The sequence below is a fragment of the Pan troglodytes genome, chromosome 14 (assembly GCF_028858775.2).
Source record: "Pan troglodytes isolate AG18354 chromosome 14, NHGRI_mPanTro3-v2.0_pri, whole genome shotgun sequence".
Taxonomy (NCBI): Eukaryota; Metazoa; Chordata; class Mammalia; order Primates; family Hominidae; genus Pan; species Pan troglodytes.
In genome coordinates this window covers 97,960,757-97,987,516 of record NC_072412.2, presented here as the reverse complement: position 1 = coordinate 97,987,516, position 26,760 = coordinate 97,960,757, and the positions used below count along the sequence as shown (strand labels likewise).

The window sequence follows — 26,760 nt, the reverse complement described above, 5'->3', positions numbered from 1 at the left end:
AGAATTTCAGAAAAATAAACTTCTTAATCATGCAATAATGCTAAGATTACTGTAGCTTGCCATTAGTTGTGTCTGCCTGTATCAAAGTTATGTATGAGGGATCCATTCCTCCTAGTACTGAGTTGCTAGGCAAGTGGAATACAAAAATATTTTTAAATTGGAAAATCTCTCAGATCATAGTGGGGAGAATAAATGAGAGAACCGGGCAAGACCAGAATTAGAATACAGAGAATCTTGCTGCTACAAATGTTATTTTTAATGAATAATCTCAAAGCTTTACTTGTTGTCTTTTGTAATATCTACAATCATTTGCCAAATACAATGTTTTGGTCAACAACAGACCACCTATATGACAGTGGCCACATACAATCATAATACAGCTAAAAATTCCTGTCACCTAGTGATGTCATGACCATTGTGACATCATAGCAGGATGCATTACTCATGTGTTTGTGGTGATGCTGGTGTAGACAAACCTACTGCTCTGCCACTTGTATAGAACTATAGCACATACAATGATGTGCAGTGCATAATACTTGATAAGTGACTATGTTACTGGCTTAAATATTTGTTATACTGTGCTTCTTATGGTTATTTTTGAGTGCATGCTTTTCTTTTTCTTTTTTTTTTTTAAGATAACTATAAAACAGCCTCAGGCAAGTCCTTCAAGAAGTATTCCAAAAGAAGGCATTGTTACCGTAGGTAATGATAGATCCATGCACGCAATTGCGCCTGAAGACCCCACAGTAGGACAAGATGTGAAGGTGGAAGAAAGCGGTATTGATGATCCTGACCCTGTGTAGACCTAGGCTAATGTGTTCGTCTTAGATTTTAACAAAAAATTTACAAAGTAAAAAAAAAAAGAAAAGAAAAAATTTAAAAATAGTAAAATGCTTGTAGAATAAGGATATAAAGACAGAAAATCTTTTTATACAGCTATGCAATGTGTTTGTGTTTTCAGCCAAGTGTTATTACAAGAGTCAAAAAGTTTTAAAAATTAAAAGTTTAGAAAGTAAAAATGGTAGAGTAAACTAAGGGTAATTTATCATTGAAGAAAGAAAGATATTTTAAAAGTCTAGAGTAGTGTCCTAGGCCTTCCCATCCACTCACCACTCACTCATTAACCTGCCCAGAGCAACTGTCAGTCTTGCAAGCTCCATTCATAGTAAATGTCCTATATACCTGTAACACCTTTTATCTACTACATTTTACTGTACCTTTTCTATGTTTAACTATGTTTAGATACACAAATACTTACCATTTCATTATAATTGCCTACATCATTTAGTACAATAACGTGCTATGCAGGTTTGTAGCATAGGAGCAACAGGCTATATCACACAGCCTGGGTATGTAGTGCCCTACACCATGAAGGTCTGTGTTAGTATACTCTATGCTGTTCACACAGTGACAAAACCACCTAACAATGCATTTCTCAGAAGGTAGCCCCATCATTAAGTTATATGTAACTGTATTTATGTATTTTGCTTACAGAATATAATTTGTGTCATTATTCACATGGGGATATACTCCCTATGACAGAGAAAAAGAGTTTAAGGAAATCTCTTTGAACTGTGTACAAAAGATTTTACAAAACTTGCAAACCACCAATTTCTTATTCCTTATTCTCATGGAGCTGATTGGTGAAAACAAAGGGAAACATTGACTCATAGCAAGTCTCTTACAAACCTATTTAAGATCAATGCTAAATCCTTTATTGGAAAGGTGGAAAAGATAAAAATTCCTTTTATTTATTTATTTATTTAATTTTATTTGATTATTTATTATTTTTGTTTGAGACGGAGTCTCTCACTCTGTCACCCAGACTGGAGTGCAGTGGCGCGATCTAGGCTCACTGCAAGCTCCGCCTCCCGGGTTCACGCCATTCTCCTGCCTCAGCCTCCCGAGTAGCTGGGACTACAGGTGCTTGCCACCACGCCCGGCTAATTTTTTGTATTTTTAGTGGAGACGGGGTTTCACCATGTTAGCCAGGATGGTCTCGATCTCCCGACCTCGTGATCCACCCGCCTTGGCCTCCCAAAGTGCTGGGATTACAGGCGTAAGCCACCGCGCCTGGCCAAAAATGCCTTTTAAACTTGAATGCTAAATCTCAAAAGTACAAATATGTCATAATCTCAAGATCTGAACTTAGTGTCTTCTATGACTTATGAAAATTGGGAAACTATTATTTTAAAACAAACTTCACACCTTATGATAGCTGGAAATAATTCAATTGCCATTGTGTATTTCTAGCGTTTCTTCAGAAAATATTGGGTACTTAACTTTATATCACGTATAGTGTTCCTCACTGGAGAGCAAAAGATAAATTAGTATATATTCAGATAAACCCTGTAGGGTATCTTTGCAGACAATTACCCATGCATTCCTCTGAATTCCACAGTATTCATAATTTCTGACATAGAGTGTAGCTAGATTTTTCTCTTTTAGGCTTGATTTTCAATTTACCAATTTATATGCTTAATAAAATTCTTCTTAGCTCTTTTAAAAAATATATACATCTTCGATTTCTCTCCTAGTCATGAGCATGTTTTCCTCTACTCTCTCAAACATGTGAGGAATAATTATAATCACTGTTTTGGCATTCTTATCTTAGTTCAATCATCTTTTTCAGCTCTACATCTGTTTATATCCAACTATCATCTATCTCTTGAATATACATAATATTTTTCTGTTTCTTTGCTTTTCTGTATTTATAATTGTATGCTGGACATTGTTCATTGCTGGATTTTTATGCCCTCTATGATGTTAACCTTTGTTCTGGCATTCAGTTAAGTTACCCAAAATCAAGTGATGTTTCAAGGCTTGCACTTAAGTTTTATTAAAGCAGGTACAAATAGCTTTTGTCTAGAGTATGGGTCCCCAAAACCCCCAGGCCCTGGACTGGTACCAGGCTGCATAGCAGGAGGCGAGCAGCAGACAAGCAAGCATTATCCACTGAGCTCCCCACCTCATGTCAGAACAGCAGCAGCATTTGATTCTCATAGGAGAGAGAACTCTATTGTGAACTGTACATGTGAGGGATCTAGGTTGTGTACTCCTTATGAGAATCTAATCTAACTAATGCCTGATGATCTGAGGTGGAACAGTTTCATCCTGAAACCATCCCTCCCTCTACCCTCCATCCTGCGGAAAAATTGTCTTCCACAAAACCGGTCCCTGGTGCCAAAAATGTTGGGGACCTCTGGTCTAGGGCCAAATTCTTAAGATGATAACCTTCTGACAATTCTATCCAGTAGCCCAGTAACACATGTATTACAAGATTTTTACTCTAGCTGGTGGGAACAACAACGATTCCTAGTCCTGTGGGAATTGTTTTATTACTTTTAAGTGTCCTCCCAACACCCAGCCCCACTTTTGGTAGTTACCTCTCATGCTTTTGCAAATCATTATTGACCCAAAGGCTTAAGGGGATTCTCTCTTCAGATTTCCTTCTGACTGTGAAACTCCTTCCTCTCTGGTAGTGTGCTCCACAAATGCTGGCCATTTTGGCCTCTGTAAACTCTAGTCTCTTCTTCCTCAACTCTACAAGACTGTCAGGCTCTGATGAGGTTTCCCGTCCTGTGCAATAGCCTGAAAACTCCAGGTAGTAAGCCAAGGTCCCTATTAATCTATTTTGGACAGAAGTGGAAGCACAAGCCATATGTTAAATAACCTGCATTAAAGTAATATTGACCAAAGAACTAAGGAGATATTCTTTACCCCTAACAACACAGAGATTTGTTTTTAACCTGAAGAGAAGTGTAAAATTGGGCAAACGGATTTTCAAGCCTGAGGAAAGTGTTTCCTATGTTTTCAAGACCTTCTAAGACTTGCACTTGGGTTCCTGGCAATGGGAGAAATCAAAGGGTTGTCAAAACCTATGCCTCTGCTGAGGTGAATTATGTACTGAAATTTTCAAAGGCAGGGGAAGAATTTTTAGTGACAGTGGTCACGAAAGAAGGATATATAACCCTCACTTATAACTGAGACAGGTAACTGGAATTTTCTTCAGTTTCTTTCTTCATAGAACAAAATCTTGCCATAGTTTGTCAAACATGTTTGCCTCCCTTGTTGGAGACTGAAAAGAGCTAGTAATAGTCTCTTTGTTGTCATATCTTAATAAGACCAAGGGATCTTTTAAACCTTCATCAAAAGTTTCATTTATAATGTTTCCATAAATTTGTCTTGACTTCTAACTTCCTTCAGTATAATAACAATACCCACTGTGTACCAGCTTCTTTATCCACTGACTGGACACAGTTTGAAAAGAAGCAATTCTTAGTCTAATAAAAAAGGAAAACACTGCAAAATGGATGCACAAACTCACAAACATATCTGGAACAACAACTTGAAGTTATAAAACATGGAAAACTTTCACTGGGTAAATGAGAGGATGAAGTAGTAAGATATTGTTTAATTATTCTACATGACTTTTACCCAAGCTAAAGAGTTAATAGTAGTAATAATAGTTATTATTATTTTTGATCCTAGTATCATGGTTGATATGAATCTGCATCTACAAGATTTTTTTAAATGTGCCTAAGAGCTATAGAAAAAAATCAAAAATTGAATTTAAACCTGGCTGTCTTACATTTATGTTACAAAAGCTCGTTAGCTGTAGGTCATTAGCTTCTTATGCTATCATCCAGTCAGGTAAAGAAACACCAAGCAGAACACTGAGAAGTAAGACTTTTCTTACCAGCTAATCCACCTATGAGTCATTACATATAATTGTATAATCTGTTGACGTTTTCTTGAGCCAGATATTTGACTTCTATTTATTGATAAATTATCAGCACCCTCTTTCTTCTCAGGCAGTCTTTCCACTCCTAAAAGGCAAGAATCTTATCCTCCTCTTTAGCTGCGGGCATCTCAGTACTCAAGTGCTCTGTGATGGTTGATCCTCCAAACCCACCCACTAAGTCCCATTTTCCACTCCTCCTCAGACATTGATGTACTAGTAGACAGGTGTTTGGGAACAGAAAAACCTTTCTTACCCGCTCAACTCATGCTCTCTCATAAGCCCGCTAGCTTTGATCACCCACAGGCTGGCTATCGGTCAAAATCTAGATCCATATATCTTAAAGCAACTTAAAGACTTTAGAATTTAACTACCTTTTTAACTTTCCAGAATAGGAGGCCAAGTCAGAGACAAGCTAAATGACCAGTTCCAGGTAAGACAGCAATAGAATTGATCAGATAGAAGTCAAAGTTAGGTCTTCTGATTCCAACTCTAATTCATAGGTCCCCCCAACCTGACCCACAAGATGTTTCAAGCTGTGGCATGTAGACTTCATGTGACCAAAGGTTTTCTTTAGCATCCATTGTTTTTTTTCCTTTATTTGAATTAGCAACCGTTATTTTTAAAAATTAAGAATATTTCCATAAAAATGGAGATATTGTTCTCCTTAAGTAAATGGCAGATTCAGCGACAATGGCTGCATTTCCATATGGCAGCCATCTGCTACAACTAAGAGAATAGTTCTGATTTCAGTGTCCAGCATTCCTCGTTGTCACCCTGGCATAGAGGCTGAGTTTGAATTGTCATTTGTTATTTTATGTCAAGCTCATGTCACTCTCTTACGTGACTAGGTTGCCCCACAGGCATTTACATTTGAGACCTTTGTAACATACGCTATTTATTTGCTCTCTGCAATACAGTGTTAATTATCTACTGGGTCAGAGTATTAAAAAATTGATGCATAGGAATGCTAGTGATATTTGTAAAATGATTTTGTATCCTGAAACTTCGCTGAAGTTGTTTGTGAGCTGAAGTAGCTTTTGGGCTAAGACTATGGGGTTTTCTAGATATAGAATCATATCATTTGCAAACAAGGATGGTTTGACTTTCTCTCTTCCTTCTTGGATGCCCTTTTTTTCTTTATCCTGCCTGATTGCTCTGATCAAGACTTCCAATACTATGTTGAATAGGAGTGGTGGGAAGGGGCATCCTTGTTTTGTGCCAGTTTTTAAGGGAAATTCTTCCAGCTTTTACCCATTTAGTATGATGTTGGCTGTGGGTTTGTCATATAAGGCCCTTATTAATTTGAGGTATGTTTGCTCAATATGTAAATTATTGAGAGTTTGCTACACAAAATGATGTTGAATTCTATCAAAAGCCTTTTATGGATCTATTGAAGCAATCATGAAGTTTTTATCTTTAGTTCTGTTATGGGATGGAGTCACATTTATTGATTTGCATATATTGAACCAACCTTACATCCCAGAAATAAAGCCTACTTGATTATGATGGATTCCATTTTTTGATGTGCGGCTAGATTCAGTTTGGGTTTTCAAGTATTTTGTTAAGGATTTTAAAAGGCTAGAAGGCACCCTAGGCAATACCATTCTGGACATAGGAACTGGAAAATAATTCATGACAAATTCTTTGGCAAAGATGCCAAAAGAAATTGCAACAAAAGCAGAAATTGACAAAATGTGATCTAATTAAACTTAAGAGCTTCTGCACAGCAAAAGGAAATATCAACAGAGTAAACAGACAATGTACAGAACGGGAGAAAATATTTGCAAAATATGTGACAAAGGTCTAATATCCAGCACCTATAAGACACAAATTTACAAGAAAAAAAACAAACAACCTTATTAAAAACTGAGTGATATGGTTTGAATTTGTGTCCCTACCCCAATCTCATGTCAAATTTTAATCCCAAGTTTTGGAGGAGGGTCCTGGTGGGAGGTGATTGAATCATGGTGGCAGATTTCTTCCTTGCTGTTCTCATGATAGTGAATGAGTTCTCACAAGATCTGATTGTTTAAAAGTGTTGTGCCACCTCCACCCTCTCTTCCTGCTTCAGCCATGTAAGATGTGCCTCCTTCCTCTTTGCTTTCTGCCATGATTGTAAGTTTCCCAGTGCCTCCCCAGCCATGTTTCCTGTACAGCCTACAGAACCATGAGCCAAATAAAGCTTTTTTCTTTATAAATTACCCAGTCTCACGTAGTTCTTTATAGTAATGTGATAATGAATACAGAACATTGGTACTGGGAGTGGGGTATTTCTATAAAGACACCTGAAAATGTGGACGCAGGTTTGGGACTGGGTAATGGGCAGAGGTTGGAACAGTTTGGAGGACTCAGAGGAAGACAGGAAGATCAAGGAAAGTTTTGAAATTCCTAGCATTTGTTTAATTGTTGTGACCAAAATGCTGATAGTGATATGGACAATAAAGTCCAGGGTGAGGTAGTCTCAGATGGAGGTGAGGAACTTATTGGGAACTGGAGTAAAGGTCATTCTTGCTATGCTTTAGCAAAGAGACTGGTGGCATTATGTCCCTGCTCTAGAGATCTGTGGAATTTTGAACTACAGAGTGATGATTTAGGATATCTGGCAAAAGAAATTTCCAAGCAGCAAAGCACTCAAGATGTGGTCTGGCTCCTTCTAACAGCAAATATTCTTATATTTGTGAGCAAAGAGATAATCTGAAACTGAAACTTATATTTAAAAGAAAAGCAGAACATACAAGTTTGGAAAATTTGCAGCCTAGCCATGTGGTAGAAAAGAAAAACCCACATTCAGGGGAAGAATTCAAGCCAGCTGCAGAAATTTGCATAAGTAAAGAGGAGCCAAATGTTAATAGCCAAGACAATGAAAAAAAATGCCTTGACATCATTTCAAAGACCTTCTCAGTAGCTACTCCCATCACAGGCCCGGAGGCTTAGGAGGGAAGAATGGTTTCATGGACTGGGCCCAGGGCCCCGCTGCCCTAAACAACCTCAAGACATTGCTTCCTGTGATCCAGCTGCTCCAGCTCTAGCCATAGCTAAAAAGACTTCAGATATGTCTCAGGCCACTTCTCTCAAGGGTGTAAGCCATAAGCTTTGGCAGCTTCCACATGGGGTTAAGCCTGTAGGTGCACAGAGAGCAAGAGCTGAAGCTTGGGATCCTCCACCTAGATTTCAGAGGATGTATGGAAATGCCTGAATGTCCAGGCAGAAGTCTGGTGCAGGGGCAGAGCCCTCATAAAGAACCTTTACCAGGGTAGTGCACAGGGGAAATGTGGGGTTGGAGCCACCATGCCGAGTCCCCACTGGGGCACTGCCTACTAGAACTGTGAGAAAAGGGCCACTGTCCTCCAAACCCAAGAATAGTAGATCCAACAGCTTGCACCATGTACCTGGAAAAGCCTCAGGCACTCAGTGCCAGCCTGTAAAAGCAGGCACAGGGGCTGTTCCCTGCAGAGCCACAGGGGTGGAGTTGCCCAAAAACTTGGGAGCCCACCCCTTGTATCAATGTGGACTAGATGTGAGACATGGAATCAAAAAAGATTATTTGGGAGCTTTAAGAATTGACTGCCATGCTGGGTTTTGGACTTGCATGGAGCCTGTAGCCAATTGTTATGGCAGATTCCCCCTTTTGGAAAGGGAGTATTTACTCAATGTCTATACCAACATAATATCTTGGAAGTAATTAACTTGTTTTTGATTTTACAGGCTCACAGGCAGAAAGGACTTGCTTTGTTTCAGATGAGACTCTGGACTGTGGACTTTTGAGTTAATGCTGAAATGATTTAAAACTCGGGGGACTGTTGAGAAGAGGTAATTTTATTTTGCAATGTGTGAAGAACATGAGATTTGGTAGGGGCCAGGTGCAGAATGATATGGTTTGGATTGGTGTCCCCACCCATATCTCATGTCAAATTGTAATCCCCAGTGCTGGAGGAGGGGCCTACAGGGATGTGATTGGGTCATGGGGGCACATTTTCCTCTTGCTGTTCTTGTCATAGTCAGTGAATTCTCTAAACATGGGTAGCACCTCTCCTCTCTCTCTTCTTCTGCTCTGGCCATGTGCCTCCTTTCTCTTCACCTTTCGCCCTGATTGTAAGTTTCCTTAGACCTCCCAAACTAAGTTTCCTATACAGCCTTCAGAACCATGAGCTAATTAAGTCTCTTTTCTTTATAAATTACCGAGTCTCTGGTAGTTCTTTATAGCAATGCGAGAATGGACTAATACAATGTGCAAAGGACACGAACACACACTTTTCAAAAGATGACATATATGTGGCCAACATATGAAAAAATGCTCAATATTACTGATCATTAGAGAAATGCAAGTAAAAACCACAATGAAATACCATCTCACACCAGTGACAATGGCTATTCTTAAGTCAAAAAGTAACAGATGCTAGTTAGGTTGCAGAGAAAAAGGAACACTTTTACTCTGTTGGTGGGAGTGTGAATTAGTTCAACCATTGTGGAAAGCAGTGTGGCAATTCCTCAAAGAGTTAAAAACAGAACTACCATTCAACTCAGAAATCCCATTACTGGGTATATACCCAAAGGAATATAAATCATTCTGCCATAAAGACATATGCACATGTGTGTCCCTTGCAGTACTATTAACAACAGTGAAGACATGGAATCAATCCAAATGCCCATCAATGATACATTGGATAAAGAAATTGTGGTACATATACATCATGAAATACCATGCAAGAGTAAGAAAGAACAGGATCAACTCCTTTGCAGGAACATGGATGGAGTTGAAGGCCATTATCCATAACAAACTAATGCAGGAGTAGAAAACCGAATTCCACATGTTCTCACTTGTAAATGATCACTAAATGATGAGAATACATGGACATAACAGACCATGGGGAACAAAAGACACTGTGGTCTACTTGAAGGTGGAGTGGGGAGGAGGAAGAGTATCAAACAAATAACTACTGAGTACTAGACTGAGTACCTGGATAATTAAATAATTTATACAACAAATCTCTGTGAAGTTTATCTACAAGTTTACCTACATAACAAGCCTGCATATGTACCTCTAAACCTAAAGCAAAAAATAAATAAAAATTGGTCCACTCTTATTTCCTCTTCTCTGAAAATGACATTTCCCTCCTTCTAATTTTTTGGGCTGAATACCATAGAGTCATCTCAGACCTTCTCTTTCACTCACACCTATATCCAATCCATCAACAAATCTTTTTAGCTTTGTCTTTAAAATACATTCAAAGTCCAACAACTTTCCACAACTTACCTCTCCAAGTAAGGGGTCTGGTCTAAGACACTATTATTTCTGATCTGGAATATGTAAATAACTTCTTAACTGGTTTTTCTGTTTCGACTTTTGCTACTCTGGAGCCAAATGCTGCAATAGCACTGCATAAAAGCCAACAATAGCTCTAATTTTAACTCTGAGTTAAAGCTAAAGAACTTAATAGGGCCAACAATGCCCACTTGGTCTAGGTTTCCCTCCTCCTACTCTTATTTCCCACATCTCTTTCTCTGGTTCATTCCTCTCCCGCCACCCTGGACACCTTGCTATCTTGGTCAGGTTATAGACTAAGTGTGTGTGTTCTCAATAACATTTGCGAAATAAACAAACAAATAAATTAAATTGTTAATACATTAGGAGTACACTGGATAGTTCTGGCCAGGTAGGACTTTGGAAATGAGCAGGGAAGTTATCCCCTGTGAGAGAAAGAAAAGGCCAGTGGTAGAGAATCTAAAATAGGGTAAAAGTTTTGCCAAATAGAAATGATGATGGGAAAGAGGGTCAACGGAGTTTGTATATTCAGGGTAGTGATCATAAAGAGACGATGTGAGTCTAAGTAAAATAATGAGGAAAATGAGGAAAGCAATTTAGCAAAAAAAAAAAAAAATGATAGGGTCAATGAATGATAGATTCTAGAGGAATCAAATAATAGTTTCATTGACAGTATTAGACATAGAATGAAGGAGGTGGTGAGTAGTGAGCAGGTGCTTGAAATTGAAATTTGGGGTATGGCTCTTATTGGTAATGACAAAATCTAACATATGCCCATGCAGTGGATGGTTGATGGTAATGGGGGAGAAGAAATAAAGAAGTCAGCATGTTGAATTGATTATGTAGGTAGGTATTGAAATCATCAAAAAAGGAACATAAATTATTTTAGAGAGAAATACAGCAAGGCAGGTATCAAAATCTTCAATAAAGAAAGGGGAAAAACAGGAAGCATGGGGATCACTGTAAAAATGAGGGGAACATATGATATAATTTGATGGCATGTGCCCCACAGAGGTTCAATGGTGTGTAAGCAGCAATGCAAAGCAAGAAGGAATGCTCCCTCTCCAGGCTGGTGGTTGGGAAGACAAGGGCGATAAAGCCAGAGTCTGCAGGGGGAGCAGTGTCCTTAGGTTTTAATACTGCAGATTCAGATGAGGTTTCCTCAGATAACTTAAAATATAATAAGGTTATGGAGCTCTTATTTTTTTTAGCTTTATATAAACTATTTTCTTCATTGAGTATTGAATTTTGATTTTCCAGTCCTCAAAATCCAGTTATAATGAAAACAAACCACAAAACCTCCAAAAGAACTTAAATTTTTAATGAGAATAATTTTTCTTCAAATAGATAAAATATATACATCTATGTATACATATATACTAATTTCATCAATAACAGATTTTTATAACATTTAGGCATAGAGCTAATCTGCATAATTAAATATTATGCTAATCTGCATATTATGCAGATTATTAAATATTAAATTAAAGCTAATTTAATATTAAGTTTAATATTAAATTATATATTAAAGCTAATCTGCATAAATCCTACTTCAATCTATTAATTGCTCCTCAAGGAGGTAACTCAATTCCATCTCCCTTCATCATCAGTCACTTCTCTTACTCTACTCCTCTCCAGTTGAATACCACCCCCTCTTTTACAGAAAATGTTCACTGGCACTCTAAGACTATTTTCAGGCTAAGACCTTTGCATGAGTATTACTTATGCCTGGAATGCTCTTCCCCCATTTTTTGCATGGCTGGCTTTTGTGACTCAGATCTCAGCTTAAATCCCATCTCATCAGTTATGATTCTCTGACCTCCCAGAATACAGTAGCTTCCCAATTCATTCAGTATTATGCACTCTTTTGAATCTTACCAGTATCTAGTTTTATATGTTTGTTTGCTTATTTAGTTCTTGCTCTAGCCATTAGAAAGAATCGCCAGCATCAATGACTAGAATACTGCTAGCTACATAGTAAATTCTCTGTAATACTTGATGAACTAAGGAATAAATTACGAATGTTAGTCTAAAATTGTGCAAAATGGGTTTTTGTCTCATTACTACTGTTGATTAGTCAAAATTATCAAAATAATCTATTTCACCTGTTAGTAACTGATAACATGGGAAAAGGAGCAAAACTTCTGGTAACATGCTTTGAACTATTTTTAAAATAAGTTGAATGAATCTTAGTTATATTACTATTGTTGTATCAGTAGGAAGTAGCAATTATAAAGAATCCATGATTTAATATGAAATAGCATGATTTCTTTGTGGAAAAGTATATCAGTACAACTTGTTATCAGAATTACTTGTCAAGTTATAGAGCAAAAGCTTTACAGCCTACAAGTTCAGGGCACATATGACTTTGTAATCACCACATGATGACTTGCGTTTTGACAAGGTCAAACATAAAATATGTGTTAAAATGTTGGTAACAAGACTTATTAATAGAATGCATGGAAAAAGTGGCAAAGACAGATTTATTAACTTTATTCCTGTGAACATTAGGCACATAACAACTTCTAAAAAATTACTGTTACAAAAAAGACACGTATTTCAATTCAAAACAGCTAACTTCTCTTAGTTGTGCATGGTGTAAATTTTGAACATTTTTATTAATTAATTCATGTTCTATAGAAATAAATTTTAAGTAATTTCAAAATGCCTTAATAGGTTTTGGAATAGAATAGAGAATCATTTATTACCAGATGTTTAGTGGTAAGATAATAAAGTCAACATTTAGCCATCCCCTAAAATTGCTAAGGCTGTAATCATTTATTTTTGAACTTCAAAAACCAATCATTGAAATAATCTTAAACTTTTGTGCATGATATATTCTGGTTATTTGTTTATATATAGTCTGCTTTATATTTATTTACTTAGTAATTTTTAATAACTTTTGCTCCATAAATCTACCACTCAAAAAGAAAAGTTAAAACAAACCAAAAGCTTCCTTTCAATCTTACCTCTCCATTTTATAATCTGAGACAAATTGAGAATCTTTCCATTCCCATGCTTGTCCTTTCCTTACTTTCTTTATAGTCAGGTATTACTTTATATGAAAGATTTCATGATGCATGCAATCTTTAGGAACATACTTTTTCTATATTTTTCAAGATAAATCCATGTTGTTGTGTACCATTATATTTCTTTTAAAACTCGTATCATCATATGACTATCTGGAAGTTACTTCATCAAGTCTCCCACTGATACACATTTCAATTGTTTCTAGACTTTTGCTATTGTGAACAGCACCACCATCGATATTATTTTTTCCAATATCCTCCACTCTTATTTTGCAAACAGGTGTACATGGGCAGGTGTTGCTCTTGGATATATACCAAATATGGCTGGGTTTTCAAGTGCATAAATATTTTAATTTTGATTGTTTAGAAAATAAAACTATTTTCAAAACTGGTTTACTAATGTATACTTCCACCAGTGATATATCAAGACACCATAGATACACATCTTCTCCAACATTGTTATTCCAGACTTAATATTCTTGGTGATACAATAGGTGGAAAATGGCATCATACGGCTATCTTGATTGGAATCTTCATGATCAGTAATGTTATTGCCTATCATATGTTTATTGACTACATGTGTTTTTATTTCTGCAAAATATCTACTTATGTCTTTTGGCAGTTTTCCATTGAATTATTAGCATTTCCTTATTCATTTTTAAGAGTTCTTTATGTGTTCTTGACACCAATACTTTTCTAGTTGTGTACAATTATCCAAGTTTGTAACCTAGCTTCTTGCTTAGTTTATGGTAACATTTTAAGAATTAATTCTCTTAATATAATTAAACACAACATTTCCTGTTATAACCCACCTTTTATGAATAACACATATTACTTGAGTCTAATAGATGTTCATTTATATTTTTAGCCACGTTTTTTGATATTTTTACATAAATGATTAATTTTTTGTGTCAATATATGAGTTATTCAATTTTTTTTCATATGTTTTTCAGGTTCATTTGTGGAATAGCCCCTTCTCTGTCGCACTGATATGGCATGCCAATTTTGTCATATAATGAAGTTCCACACAAGCATGGTTCTGTTTCTCAGCATTCTGACTGTTTCTGCACCTATGTCACACTGAATAACCAAAGCTCAAGAGTTAAGTCATCTGGTTTAACAGGTATCTCATCACTTCTTTTCTTCTGAGCATCTTATATATTCTTTGTTCTTTACTCTTCCACAAAAATCTTAAAATCACATTCTTGAGTTTTATAAATAATTACTTCAGAATTTTGATTGGAACACTGATGAATTTAGAAAGAATCATTATTTCACACTATTGTCATCTTGCCCGTGAACATGATACGTCTTAATTGGTTCCTCTAATTCGTATCATTTTCTCTGTATTTTTTACATCATAGATTTATTCTTAGATACTTGTTATTCTCTCATACAATTTTAAGTTATATATTATCTTTAATTAAACTTTCTAGTTTGCTGCCTTTGTATAGAAATGCAACTGAAATTTCTGTACTAATTGTCTCTATGCATCAATTTTTATCTACGACCTTGTTAAACACTTGTATTATATCAAATAATTTGTAGGTGGATTCTTTTTTGTTTTGTATGTAAATAACATCATATGGAAAAATAACTTTTTTTTCTCAATTACAATCCTTATATTCTTATCTTTATCTTGGTATTGCCTGAGGTAGGGCCTTGAAAACAATGTTGAACAGAAATGTTCATTGTGGACTTCATAACCTTGTTTCTGTCTTTAAAAATATTGCTACCAATATTTTAACATTAAATGTAATTTTATTCCATATTTTTAATAAATATGCATTAAGTAGAAATCGATTCTGATAAATTGTGTTATTTCAAAAGTGTATCAATTTTACCTAATTTTTAAAAATTATATATACTATTCCCATACTATCACTAAAATCTCTACTTTGTATGTAGTTAGTATCTTTTCATTTGTACGTTTGTTATTTATTTTTTGTCTTTTCCTGATGATCTCAATAGAAAAACGTATATTTTGTTAGCGTTTTTAAAATATTTTAAAATAAATAATATATTATTGAAATAGAAAATAAAAACTGATTTAAAAATATTAACCAAGTACAAAATTTTTTCATTGTGGATATTTGTGCAGCAAAGCTTCTGAAGACTTGTAGGCTAGAGAAGAGTGGCTATATGACTTTATACTGAAATAGTCTTTTTTGTATACAATTTTAACTTCTGTTACTTTCATCAAAACTTTCAAGTTATTACACCATTGCCTTGTTTCCAGTGTTTGTGTTGAGAAATTTGATATCTATATAATTTTTATTCCTTTATATGTGACTTATTGTCTCTCTAAACTTTTTGAATTGTCTTGGTCTTTTAAAAACTATTTTATTGTAAATTGAAAATTTATAACATATATTTATGGAGTAAAAAGTCATGTGATGATTTATATATACAACATGTAATAAAATTAAGCTAATTAATATACTTACGCTCTCAAACACATCAATTGTGTGGTGAGAACTTTTGAAATTGACTCTTAGCAATTTTGAAATTACAGTACATTATTTTCAACTATATTCACCATGCTGTGCAATAGATCTGAGCAAACAAGAACTTTCTTCTGTCTGAGATTTTGGGCCATTTGACCATAATCTCTCTATTCTTCCCAGCCTCCAATCTCTGTAACTATCTTTGTGCTCTCTGCTTCTATGAGTTCAATTGTTTTAGATTCTACACATAAGGGATTCTTATGTGTAGATTCTACACATGTATTTGCCTTTCTGTGCCTACCTTGTTTTACTTAGCATAATTCATTTATTTCTCTATTGACTAATTGTTCTAGTAAGGACTTTCAATACTATGTTGAATAGGAGTGGTGAAAGTGGGCATCCTCATCTTGTTCCAGATCTTAAAGGAAAGCTTTCCAATTTTTTACCACTGAGTACAGTGTTAGCTGTGGACTTCTCATATATGGCCTTAAGTGTGTTAAGGTACATTCTTTCTATACTAAATTTGGTGAGAGTTTTTATCATGAAAGAATGTTGAATTTTGTCAAGTGCTTTTTTCTGCATCTAATAAGAGAATTATATGGTTTTTGTCTTTCATTCTGTTAATGTGATGTATCACAGTTACTGATTTACTTATGTTGAAGCTTCCTGTGTCTCGAGAGAAACACCGCTTGATCATGATGGATGATCCCTTTAATGTGTTGATAAATTCAGTTTGCTAGAATATAATGGAGGATTTTTATATCTATGTTCATCAAGGATATTGGCCTGTAGTTTTATTTTCTTGTAATGTCCTTGTCTGACTTTGGTATCAGGGTGATGGTGACTTGATAAATGAGCTAAAGAAAGAGTTCCTCCTCTTCAATTTTTGGGAAGGCTTTGAGAATTAGTACTAGTTCTTTAAAAAATAGGTAGAATTCAACCATAAGCCATCAGGTCTTGGGTTTTTCTTCGATGGGAAAATTTTTATTACTGATTCAATCTCCTTACTTCTTATTGGTCATTTCAGATTTTTTATTTCTGCATGATTCAATCTTGGTAGGTTGTATATGCCTAGGAGAATATTCATTTCTTCTGGGTTATCCAATTTGTTGCTATATATTTATAATAGTTGCTTATGATTCTATTATGTGGTATCAGTTCTAATGTCTCTGATTTCACCTCAGATTTTATTTACTTGAGTCTTTTTTTCTCGTTAATACAGCTAAAGGTTTGTTCATTTTGTTTGTGTTTAAAAATAAATTAATTTAAAAAAAAAAAGAAAAAACCTGGCTGGGTGCGGGGCTAACACCTGTAATCCTAGCACTTTGGGAGGCCAAGGCGGGCAAATCACCTGAGGTCGGGAGTTCGAGACCAGCCTGACCAACATGGAGAAAGCCTATCTCTACTAAAAATATAAAACATTAGCCAGCTGTCATGGCGCATGCCTGTGATACCAGCTACTTGGGAGGCTGAGGTAGGAGAATCGCTTGAACCTGGGAGGTGGAGGTTGCAGTGAGCCGAGATCATGCCATCGCACTCCAGCCTGGGCAACAAGAGTGAAACTCCATCTCAAATTAAATTAAATTAAATTAAAAATTTTTAAAACCTGATGCTTAGTTTCATTAATCTTTTGTATTATTTTGCTAGTCTCCATTTCATTTACTTCTACTCCAATCTTTATTATTTCCTTCCTTCCCCTACCTTTGTGTTTAGTTTTTCTCTGGCTCCTTGATGAATAAGATTAATTGTTTGAAATCTGGGTTTTTTTTAGGTAAACATTTATTGTTATAAACGTTCCTCTTAGAACTTCTTTTGCTGTATTCCATAAGTTTTGGCATGTTGTGTTTCCATTTTTGTTTGTCTCAAGATATTTTTAAATTATTGTTTTAAAAATTGTATTGACCCATTAGTTGTTCAGGAGCATGCTGTTTAATTTATATGTATTTGTGAGTTTTTTGAAATTCCTCATTATTGATTTCTAGTTTTATACCATTGTGGGTCAGAGAAGATTCTTGCTATAATTTCAGACTTCTTGAGAAAACTCAGGCTTTTGTCATAACAGGTGATCTATCCTGGAGAATGTTCTCTGTGTGCTTGAGAATATTGTGTATGCTGTTGCTATTGGATGGAATGTTCTGTATATGTCTGTTAGGTCCATTTGATCTAATGTGTTGTTCATGTCAATGTTTTCTTATTAATTTTCTGTATGAATAATCAGTCCATTGTTAAAAGTGATATATTAAAGTCTCTTACTATTATTGTATGGCAATCTCTCTCTCTCAAAATCATTTCATATTTGTTTTATATTTTTAGGTGCTCCAATGTTGAGTATATGTATACTTACTATTATTATATCCTCTTGATAAATTGACCCCTTTATTATCATATGATGTTCTTATGTGTCTATTTCAGTTTTTGAGCTTTTCTTTTTGTTTTCATTTGCATGGAATATCTTTTTCCATCCCTTTATTTTCAGTCTGTGTGTGTCCTAAAATACAAGGTGAGGCTCTTATAGGCAGCAAATAGTTGGGGCTTTTTTATCCTTTCAGTTACTTTCTTTTTTGGAGAATTTAATGCATTTATATTCAAGGTAATTATTGATAGGCAAGGACTTACTATTACCATTTTGTTAATTGTTTTCTGGTTGTTTTGTAGATACTTTGTTTCTGCCTCTTATGCTGTCTTCCTTTATGTATTGATTTTTTTTAAGAAGTGGTATGCTTTGACCTTTTTAATTTTTTGTCCTAATAATTTTTGCTTTGTGTTTCTCATGAGGTTTACATATAAGATGTATATATATATATATATATATATATATATATATATATATATATATATAAAAAACAGCCTATTTCAAGCTGATAAAACTTAACTTGCATACAACTCCACACTTTTGCTCCTCCCACACACATTTTATGTTACTGAGGTCAGAATTTACATCACTTTGTAATGTGTGTCCCTTGACGATTTATTTCAGCTATAGTTTTAATAGTTTTGCCTTTTAATTCTTGTACCAGGGATAAAATTACCTGTGATCATTACAGTACTTCAGTATTCTGAATATGGCTCTGCTTTACTTATACCACTGAGCTTTGTAGTTTCATATGTATCATTATTAATTTGTGACTTTTTGTTTCAGCTTAAAGAAGTCCTTTTAGCAACTCTTACAAGACTGGCGTAATGGTTATGACATCCCTTTGCTTTCATTTTTCTGGGAAAGTTTCTATTTCTTCCTCATTCCTAAAAGACCAATTTTCTGATTAAAGTATTTTTGGTTAAAAGCTTGTGTTTCTTCAGCACTTTGAATATGTCATCCCACTCTTTCCTGGCCTGCAGTGTTTCTCCTGAGAAATCTGCTGATAGTGACACTTCTTTGTATGTGATGAGTTTCTTATTTCTTGCTGCTCCAGAATTTTTTGTCTTTGATTTTTGGTAGTTTGATTATTATGTGTCTTGATTAACACCTCTTTCAGTTGTATTTGAGTGAAGACTTCTGTGCTTCCTACACCTGGATGTTGGCATCTGTTCACAGAATATGGACATTTTTTTTAGCCCTTATTTCTTTAAATATGCTCTATGGCCCTTGTTCTCTTTATTCACCTTCTGCAACTTCTATTGTGTAAGTTTGGTCTCTTCATGGTGTCCCATAATTCCTGTAGGATTTCGTTACATGTTTTCATTCTTTTGTCTTTTGGCTCCTTTGATTGAATAATTGTAAATTTTGTTTTCCAGCTCACTGATTTTTTTCTGCTGCTTAATCACATCTTCTGTTGAATCTATTTAATTTTTCTGTTCAATCATTGCATTCCTCATCTCTAGGATTTCTATTTTTTAAAATTGTTTCTATTTTGTTGTAAAGCTCACTTTGTGAGTTGTCTTCCAAATTTTACTTGATTTTTTTATCCATATATTCTTATAGTTTACTGAACTTCTTTAGGAAGAATATTTGGAATTGTCAGTCATTGCAGAGATCTCCATTTCTTTAGGGTCCATTATTGGAGCTTTATTAGTTTCCCTTGGAGTGTAATGATTCCCTAATTCTTCATAATCCTTGTGTGCTTGCATTGTTTTCTGTGAATTTGAGGAGACGGCCTCCTCTTCTGATCTTTTTAAGTGTTATTTGGCAGGAATAGACCCTTGCTATTTAAACTAGCCAGTGACTCTGGAAAGGCCAGTTGGTGACAATCCCAGGCAGGCAGATCTTGTTATGTGTTCTCTAATTCATGGGGTCACTGACTTTGCTGTAATGTCAGGTGGGGCTGCTAGCTGAGTTCTGCCATCCAGAATTGCTGGCAAGATTCTGCTGTCAGGAAGAGCTGCTGGCTGGATACTGCTTTCCCTTCTATTCAGGCTAGGAAGCAGAAGTATTTCCTGGCCAGGAAATTCTACTGTATGGGATCTGCAGTTGAGCAGGGCTACGGGCTGTGCTCTGAGATTAGTCAGTCACTGCTTGGGACAGGCAGGATCAGAAGCTATGCTCCTTGGAAATACATGACTGAGGATTGCCTCTCACTCAGATGGAGGCCTGTGGTGAGCTTTTGGCTGAGTGGCCATTTGATGGCTCAGGTCAAGCAGGTCTAGCCTCTATACTTCCCCAAAATGTATGGGGGTGGGAGTGTCCCTGCCTGGGCAGGGTCATTAGGTCATGCTCTGAGGCAAAGTATGGAGATTAGCTATCTAGAGACTCAAAGTAAAATGAACTTCTTACCTTACTTATGAAGGCAATCAGCTCAGTTTTAAAGAGTGGTTATAAAGTCAGCTGGTATCACTGATTGAGCTGTCAAGAACACAAAAGTACCAGCGAGATCTGTAGGCTGGTCACTAAGAGCTCTACCTCCTTTGTTTCTATCTGACCTCAGGCAGTTTAGCTATGCCTTTAGCCCCATTGTTCCCCCTGAGTTGAGACTGAAGTGGGCTTTCTGGGAAGTGTCTCAGAATGCTAGGGAAGATTGGATGCCTCCAGTTTTCTTTCCCCCAATGTAGAAACTGTGGGCCCAGGGAAATCCTCTGTCTGGCATTGTGCTGACTTCAGAGGGGATGAAGGACAGCATCATAGTGAGGTAATTCCTACTCATCTAATTTATTTTCATTCAGTTCCACAAATGACGTGGGTGTCTCAAGATAGTTGCCAAGTATCGAGGTTTTCAAAAAGATGCGTGGTTTTTATATAGTTGCTAGCTATACTTTCTGTGGGTGTTGGGTGGCATGGGGGATTGGGGCGGTTGGTAGAGACTGCAGCCCAAGACTTCCTATTCTTCTATTTTGCTGATGTCATCTCCATTTCTTTGTCTTTTAAATGCTACTACTATGTGTGGGTTGTTAGTTATTTTTTCTCTTTCATACATTAGAAAGTATACTTTATATTACATACATTCAATCTGTCTTTTATATTTTTAAATGCCAGAACAGTCATTATGATTACTTTTCACATAGTTCTTCCTCACAATTTTACTTCTCTTTCTGTGATCTTTTGAAATATTTCTTTGGTCTTGTTTTTTGATTTGCTTATTTTGTTATATTACTATGATATTCTGAATTTATTGAATGTTTCATGGATCATAATTATTCTGGTAACTCCTCATGCACTTTTATTTAATATTACTAACATTTTTCTCTTGATATATTATGCTGTTGTATTTTTATTATGCTAATTCAAAAGTACTGGTCCATCTGTTCTTACAGTTGTGTTTCTGAGGAAATCAGTAATCCATCATATTGCTTTTCTTTTGAAATCAATGATATTCTCTTCAAATGTCTCATGATTTTGACCTGTTTACTCATATTCTCATATCATATAATCAGTCAGCTAATATATGAAAAAAGACCAAACTTCAGTCTTTGGGAAGAAAAATGCATTTAGTGAATAGTTGTTGTAATCAAAAGTTTGACTATGGAAAACTTTTAAGACTCACCCCTATTTCTGCCCCACATTGTTGCAAGCTGTTGAGAGAGCCTGATGCTTTCTCCTCTGGTGCTGGCAGGAGGTTCAAAACTACATAAGACCCTGCCTGCAGTTGTGAACCTCACTTTGACCACTCCCCAAAACCACCATAAAAATTCCAAACCAGTCTTTTTCCTTTTATCAGTCATTTTTGGACCAAATTAGGAAGACTGTCCTGCTCTCCCATAAATCCTCATTCAGTAATAAGCCTGTTTACATAATTTTGGTGTATGTATAGAATCATCAGTCTTCTCATCTGAACCAAATTTTGGGTGAAGTCCTTCTAATTCTGCAGGGTGGCCTTCTAATTCTGCATCTATCTAATTCTGCAGTGATAGATGATGATATGGTTTAGCTGTGTCCCCGCCCAAATCTCATCTTGACTTGCAGTTCCCATAATCCCTGCATGTCGTGGGAGGGACTTGATGGGAGGTAATTGAATCATGGGGTGGTTACTCCCATGTTGTTCTCATGATAGTGAGTTCTCAGGAGAGCTGATGGTTTTATAAAGGGGTTTCCCCTCTTTACTTGGCATTTCTCCTTCCTCCTGCCATGTGAAGAAGGGTGTGTTTGCTTCCCCTTTCTGCCATGATTATAGGTTTCCTGAGGCTTTCCCAGTCATGTGGAACTGTGAGTCAATTAAACCTCTTTTCTTTATAAATTATCCAGTCTCAGGTATTTCTAGAAACCTTAGAAGGAAATTCTTCTTAGATTCTAACCTCCCCACTCCCCAAATGTTGAGGTTTGAAGCAGGCTGGGCAGGAAAACAACAATAAAAAATTATTCCTCAATTATCTATTATCTCAGTTCCCAAAAAACAGGCTTCCACCATTTGTCCCAAAATAATGAAACAGAGAAGACAATAGATTAGAGAAGATAGGAATGGATAATAAGATATGCCCTGAAAACTTTTTGATATGGAAGGAAATCAAATGTTTCAAATTAATTTTATAAATAATAGGTTTTAACAGAATATAAAATCCCACTATATTTTATTTATATTAATTAATGAAGATTATGCTGATCAGTTCAAATGTTGGAATTGTGATTTTGAAACCACTAATATTTTATTGAAATGTGGTTAGAGTTAGAAAAAATTACTGAAAATTTAATTTTATAAAAATTATGCTAAGATCTGTCCACTTTAAAAATATAAGGCATTATTATAAATCAAGATAATTATATTATTGTGTTTCAATACATTTCTGATTCATATCTAAATAGCCTAGTTTGCCTAGTTTGTCAAAAGCAGAATTTGAGAACTCACATAATGGAATAAGCAGCTGTAAGAAAAATAAAATAGTAATATACCATAAAGTGATTTCAGTTCCATTTCAAAGGAAGGGAAAATAAAAGGAGCAGTTTAACGACAAAAATATTAGCACAACTACAAAATCAAACTGAAAGCATTATACGCTTTTTCATAATATAGGGCAATTGAACCTCACTTGCTCTTCCAAACTCTATCACTAATTTGCAATTTCCTGCCCTGCTGGCCTCCTGGGATGAAGGCACAGACATATTGATCTAACTGACGGTGAAGTATCACTTTGCAGTAAGTGTCTAAGTGGTGTGGCAACACCCAGTGCTTTCTGATAGCTACAAAGGAGGACACTACCAGATCTATCTTGTTATTTAGAAATAAGATAAATGTTTCTCTGTAAATGAAACAGAAAACAAATTATTGTTGCAAACTTCACATCTCACTATGGTATAGTTTCATGTATTATCTATTTAAATTATTTTAACTGAAATGGTAAATATACAAATATCTTACGTTGTAGATGGTGAGGCAAAATATAAATTACTGAATAATGTCCTAATATATGAAAGGGAAGTGCATGGAGATATTTGTACATAAGTATGATAAAATAATATTTATAGATCTAAATAAATACACTGAAGAGAACTCTGAATCTCTGACCAAAGCTAAAGTAATACAAAGTGGTTATATGTTTTTGGATTTGTTAGAAATTAGAACATTATCTTAAAAACAATGAGAATTAATGAAAGTTTTTTAATCCAGAGGCTGGAATTAAAATACTCATATTTTTCAAGGAATCATTTATGATTGTCTTAGACTATTTGGGCTACTGTAACAAAATACCTTAAATTTGGTAATTAAAAAAAAAAACTTATTTCTCACAGTTCTGGAGGCTGGGAAGTGCAAGACCAAGATATGAACAGATTCATTATCTGGTAAGAGCCTGTTCCTCATAGACGGTAACTTATGTGTGTCTTCATATGGAAGAAGAGGTGCACAAGCCTTCCCAGGTCTTTTTGATAAGGACACTAATCTCATTCATGAGGGCGGAGGACTCATGACTCAAACACCTCCCAAAGACCCCACATTCTTAATGCCACAATATTGGGGATGGGTTTAAACAATGAACTTCATACACAAACATTTAGACCATAGCAGACATTGTGAACAATGTCCCCCAGTAGCCAGTTCATGGAAATGAGTTAGGAGGCTACTGCAATATTCCAGGGGAGAAACAGTGCTTTGTTGAATGTAGAGTGAAGATTAAAAAGTAGAGCTCAGAGCAGTGGGCACCATAACCGAAAGCAGGCAACTGAATAGGTCAAAGTAGCTGCAAAGGTAAGAAGATGTGGCCTGATTTAGGAATCAAACAATTTGAAGTGATGAAAGTGACACTGGAAGTGTGTGGTGATGGTGAAGTAGAGGAAAAGATCATTGAAGGTATCAGGGAATTGAGAAGCCAATATATTAAACTAATCATCAAGGTAAAGAATGAAAACTTTAGGATAATAGTAAGGCAAATTATGAGCTTGTATGTCCTATGTAACAAAACAGTATTTCTTCTCAGAAACAATCTGCTCCAATTTCCCGTTTCATAATGGCATAAATTGTATTGTCCTTACATTTGACATTTTTATTGGTAAAGATTTCCCCCTCAATAAACGCAACAGCCTAGATTTTCTTAATATTTTATTGACTATACTACATTTTTTATATTATGTAAATAACAATAAACCATTTTAATAAGTTTCACTATGTTGTCCTTGCTAATGCTGGTCTGGAACTCCTGGACTCAAGCAATTCTCCCTTCTCAGCCTCCCAAAGCACTGGGATTACAAGCATGAGCCACTGCACCTAGCTAAGTTTTTAATTAATAAAATTTTATTTTTTATACAAACTTTATTTTACTACATCAGCAACTCACCTCTTAATTATGCAATCAATATATTTTTGAAGAAAATTTACATTTTTTTCTGTAAAACAAGTTACTAAAACTCTTATAGCATTACATTGAAATTATTCACACAAATAATTTCATTTAATCTTATAGATTAATTTGTATGATATCGTCTTCTATAATCTTTATCTTACAATTAAAAAAAATCTTTGTGTCTCTCATATATCTCTTACCAAAAGTTGGAAGTTGACAATATATGATACAACAGTATGCCTTTAAAGATTAGTCCCAGTATAGATGGAACTAGTGACTAAATTTATTTTCTCCATACGTGCTTGATGAGATAAAGTTTATTGTGAAACACCAGAGTAAAGCCTCTAGAAGTCGTTTTTATTAGGAAAAATTTATGGAAATTTAATGATGCCTGTAATTTGATATTTTTAAACTTTTTTATCAACTAATCTCTACTTGAGAATGTGGACATACTTTTTATTCAAACTTTCCTGAAACTAAAATAAAAATCATTATTTTCATCATGTTGCCAGCAAAGACTGCTTAAAATATGTCTATTACCAAATTTTTAAAAAAATGAAGATGGACTGTAGTAAGCAAATGCAATTTTGAAAACCACGTGTTAAAGAGAACTCCTTTGCTGCTTTAGTGGTTTATGAGAGAATAACGTTCATTAGATAACATTTTTGATTTTACAACCAATTGGCCTATCCGATGACACTAAATGCTATATAGTACAAAATATAAGGAGGCAAATGGTTTCATTATTTTATGCATAAAAACCGGATTGGGTTTTTATACCTGTTAGGTCTAAAAGCCAAATATTTAGGCTCTTTTAAAAGCTACAGCAGTGGTTTATTTTATAATCAATACAACCGTTTGTCTGATTTTTTATTTTATATCTTAACAGTTTCAAGTTCAGCCCTTTCAGAAATCAAAGAAAAAGCAATTAAAATGACATTGCTTAAAATATTAAGGGAATGTTTCCAAGTAAAAATTCTTAAAGTACTTGAAAATCCAAGACTATTTTCATTTTGTAACTATTTTCAAATGTATTTAACATTTAGGTTCAAAGCCAGGAGCAGTGGCAAAGCACCTGTTGTCCCAGCTACTTGAGAGGCTGGAGCTGGAAGATCACTTAAGGCCAAGAGTTCAAGACCAGCCTGGATGACATAGAGAGATTCCCATCTTTTTAAAAAAAGTTAGGTTCAGTCAGATTTCAGAAACTGAGAGTAGACACTCTAGGATTTGATTGCATTGACTTGCTTAATGTTCATTTTTGGCTTGGATCATGAATATAGTCTTTGAATAAAGGGTTACTTTCCCCAATTTGACTTGTTTTCATCATTGTATACCATGACTGTTTCCTTGGAAATAAACTACATAATTACCATTTTCATACAACTTTACTATGGAAATGTGTAATATGTAACTATTTCCTGATTGTGTCCTTAATTAATAATCCAGAATTCCATCTCTACTCAAACAACATCAAATACTAAGGCAGTATTAATTTTAGTAAAATATTTAAACATACATCTTAGTTTGCTATAAAAAGTGAACACTTAGCTACGTGCTCATTTTCATATATATGTTTTTTTGTTCATAGGTACAGATACCCTGCATATTTTTGGCCTCATATGAAGAAAGAAATGTTTTTGAAAGTTTACGTGTGTGCATTTATCATCATAAATACATTTAATTCATTGTAAAGACATAGCAAGATAATCAGCTGTCTGATAATTATAAGGTGTTGATTAGAAAATAGGTACTTACTTTAAATAAAATTTTTATATTAAACTATCTGGCTTTACCTGCCCTTTAATGCCTTTTGAGAATGTCAAGATCTGCAGAAACATAGATTTATTGAAATTAATTCTAAAATAGCACAGCATTTGCAGTGGTTTTGGTAATTCTCTAGCTCAGATGTATAAGCTCAGATTTTTATATACATCCACAGAACATTTTTCATTGTGTAGGAGATCAAAGATTCTTAATCATACTACAGATTGGACACTGCTAGCTAATTGGGTAGTTATAATACTATTTAGTTCATTTCTTAATGGAAAGTTGGAATAAACATAGCAGAAGTGTAGTTAACGTTATAAAGCATGATTCTCTGTATATATTTCTCAATTTTGATGCGATAAGATGAGCCCGTCT

At 35.1% G+C, this 26,760-nt stretch overlaps 1 protein-coding gene and 1 long non-coding RNA gene across 3 annotated transcripts in view; one reads left to right on the top strand and one right to left on the bottom strand.

Moving 5' to 3' along the window:
* The window catches only part of GPC5 (glypican 5), a 1,453,661-nt gene that overhangs the window by 496,431 nt on the left and 930,470 nt on the right, over positions 1 to 26,760 (bottom strand). The gene's annotated exons all lie outside the window — the stretch shown is intronic.
* LOC129136735 (uncharacterized) lies at positions 5,896 to 25,926 on the top strand. The gene is made up of 4 exons (XR_008538689.2): positions 5,896 to 8,554; positions 13,990 to 14,159; positions 23,573 to 23,623; positions 25,665 to 25,926. It is a non-coding gene; the product is annotated as an uncharacterized LOC129136735 (long non-coding RNA).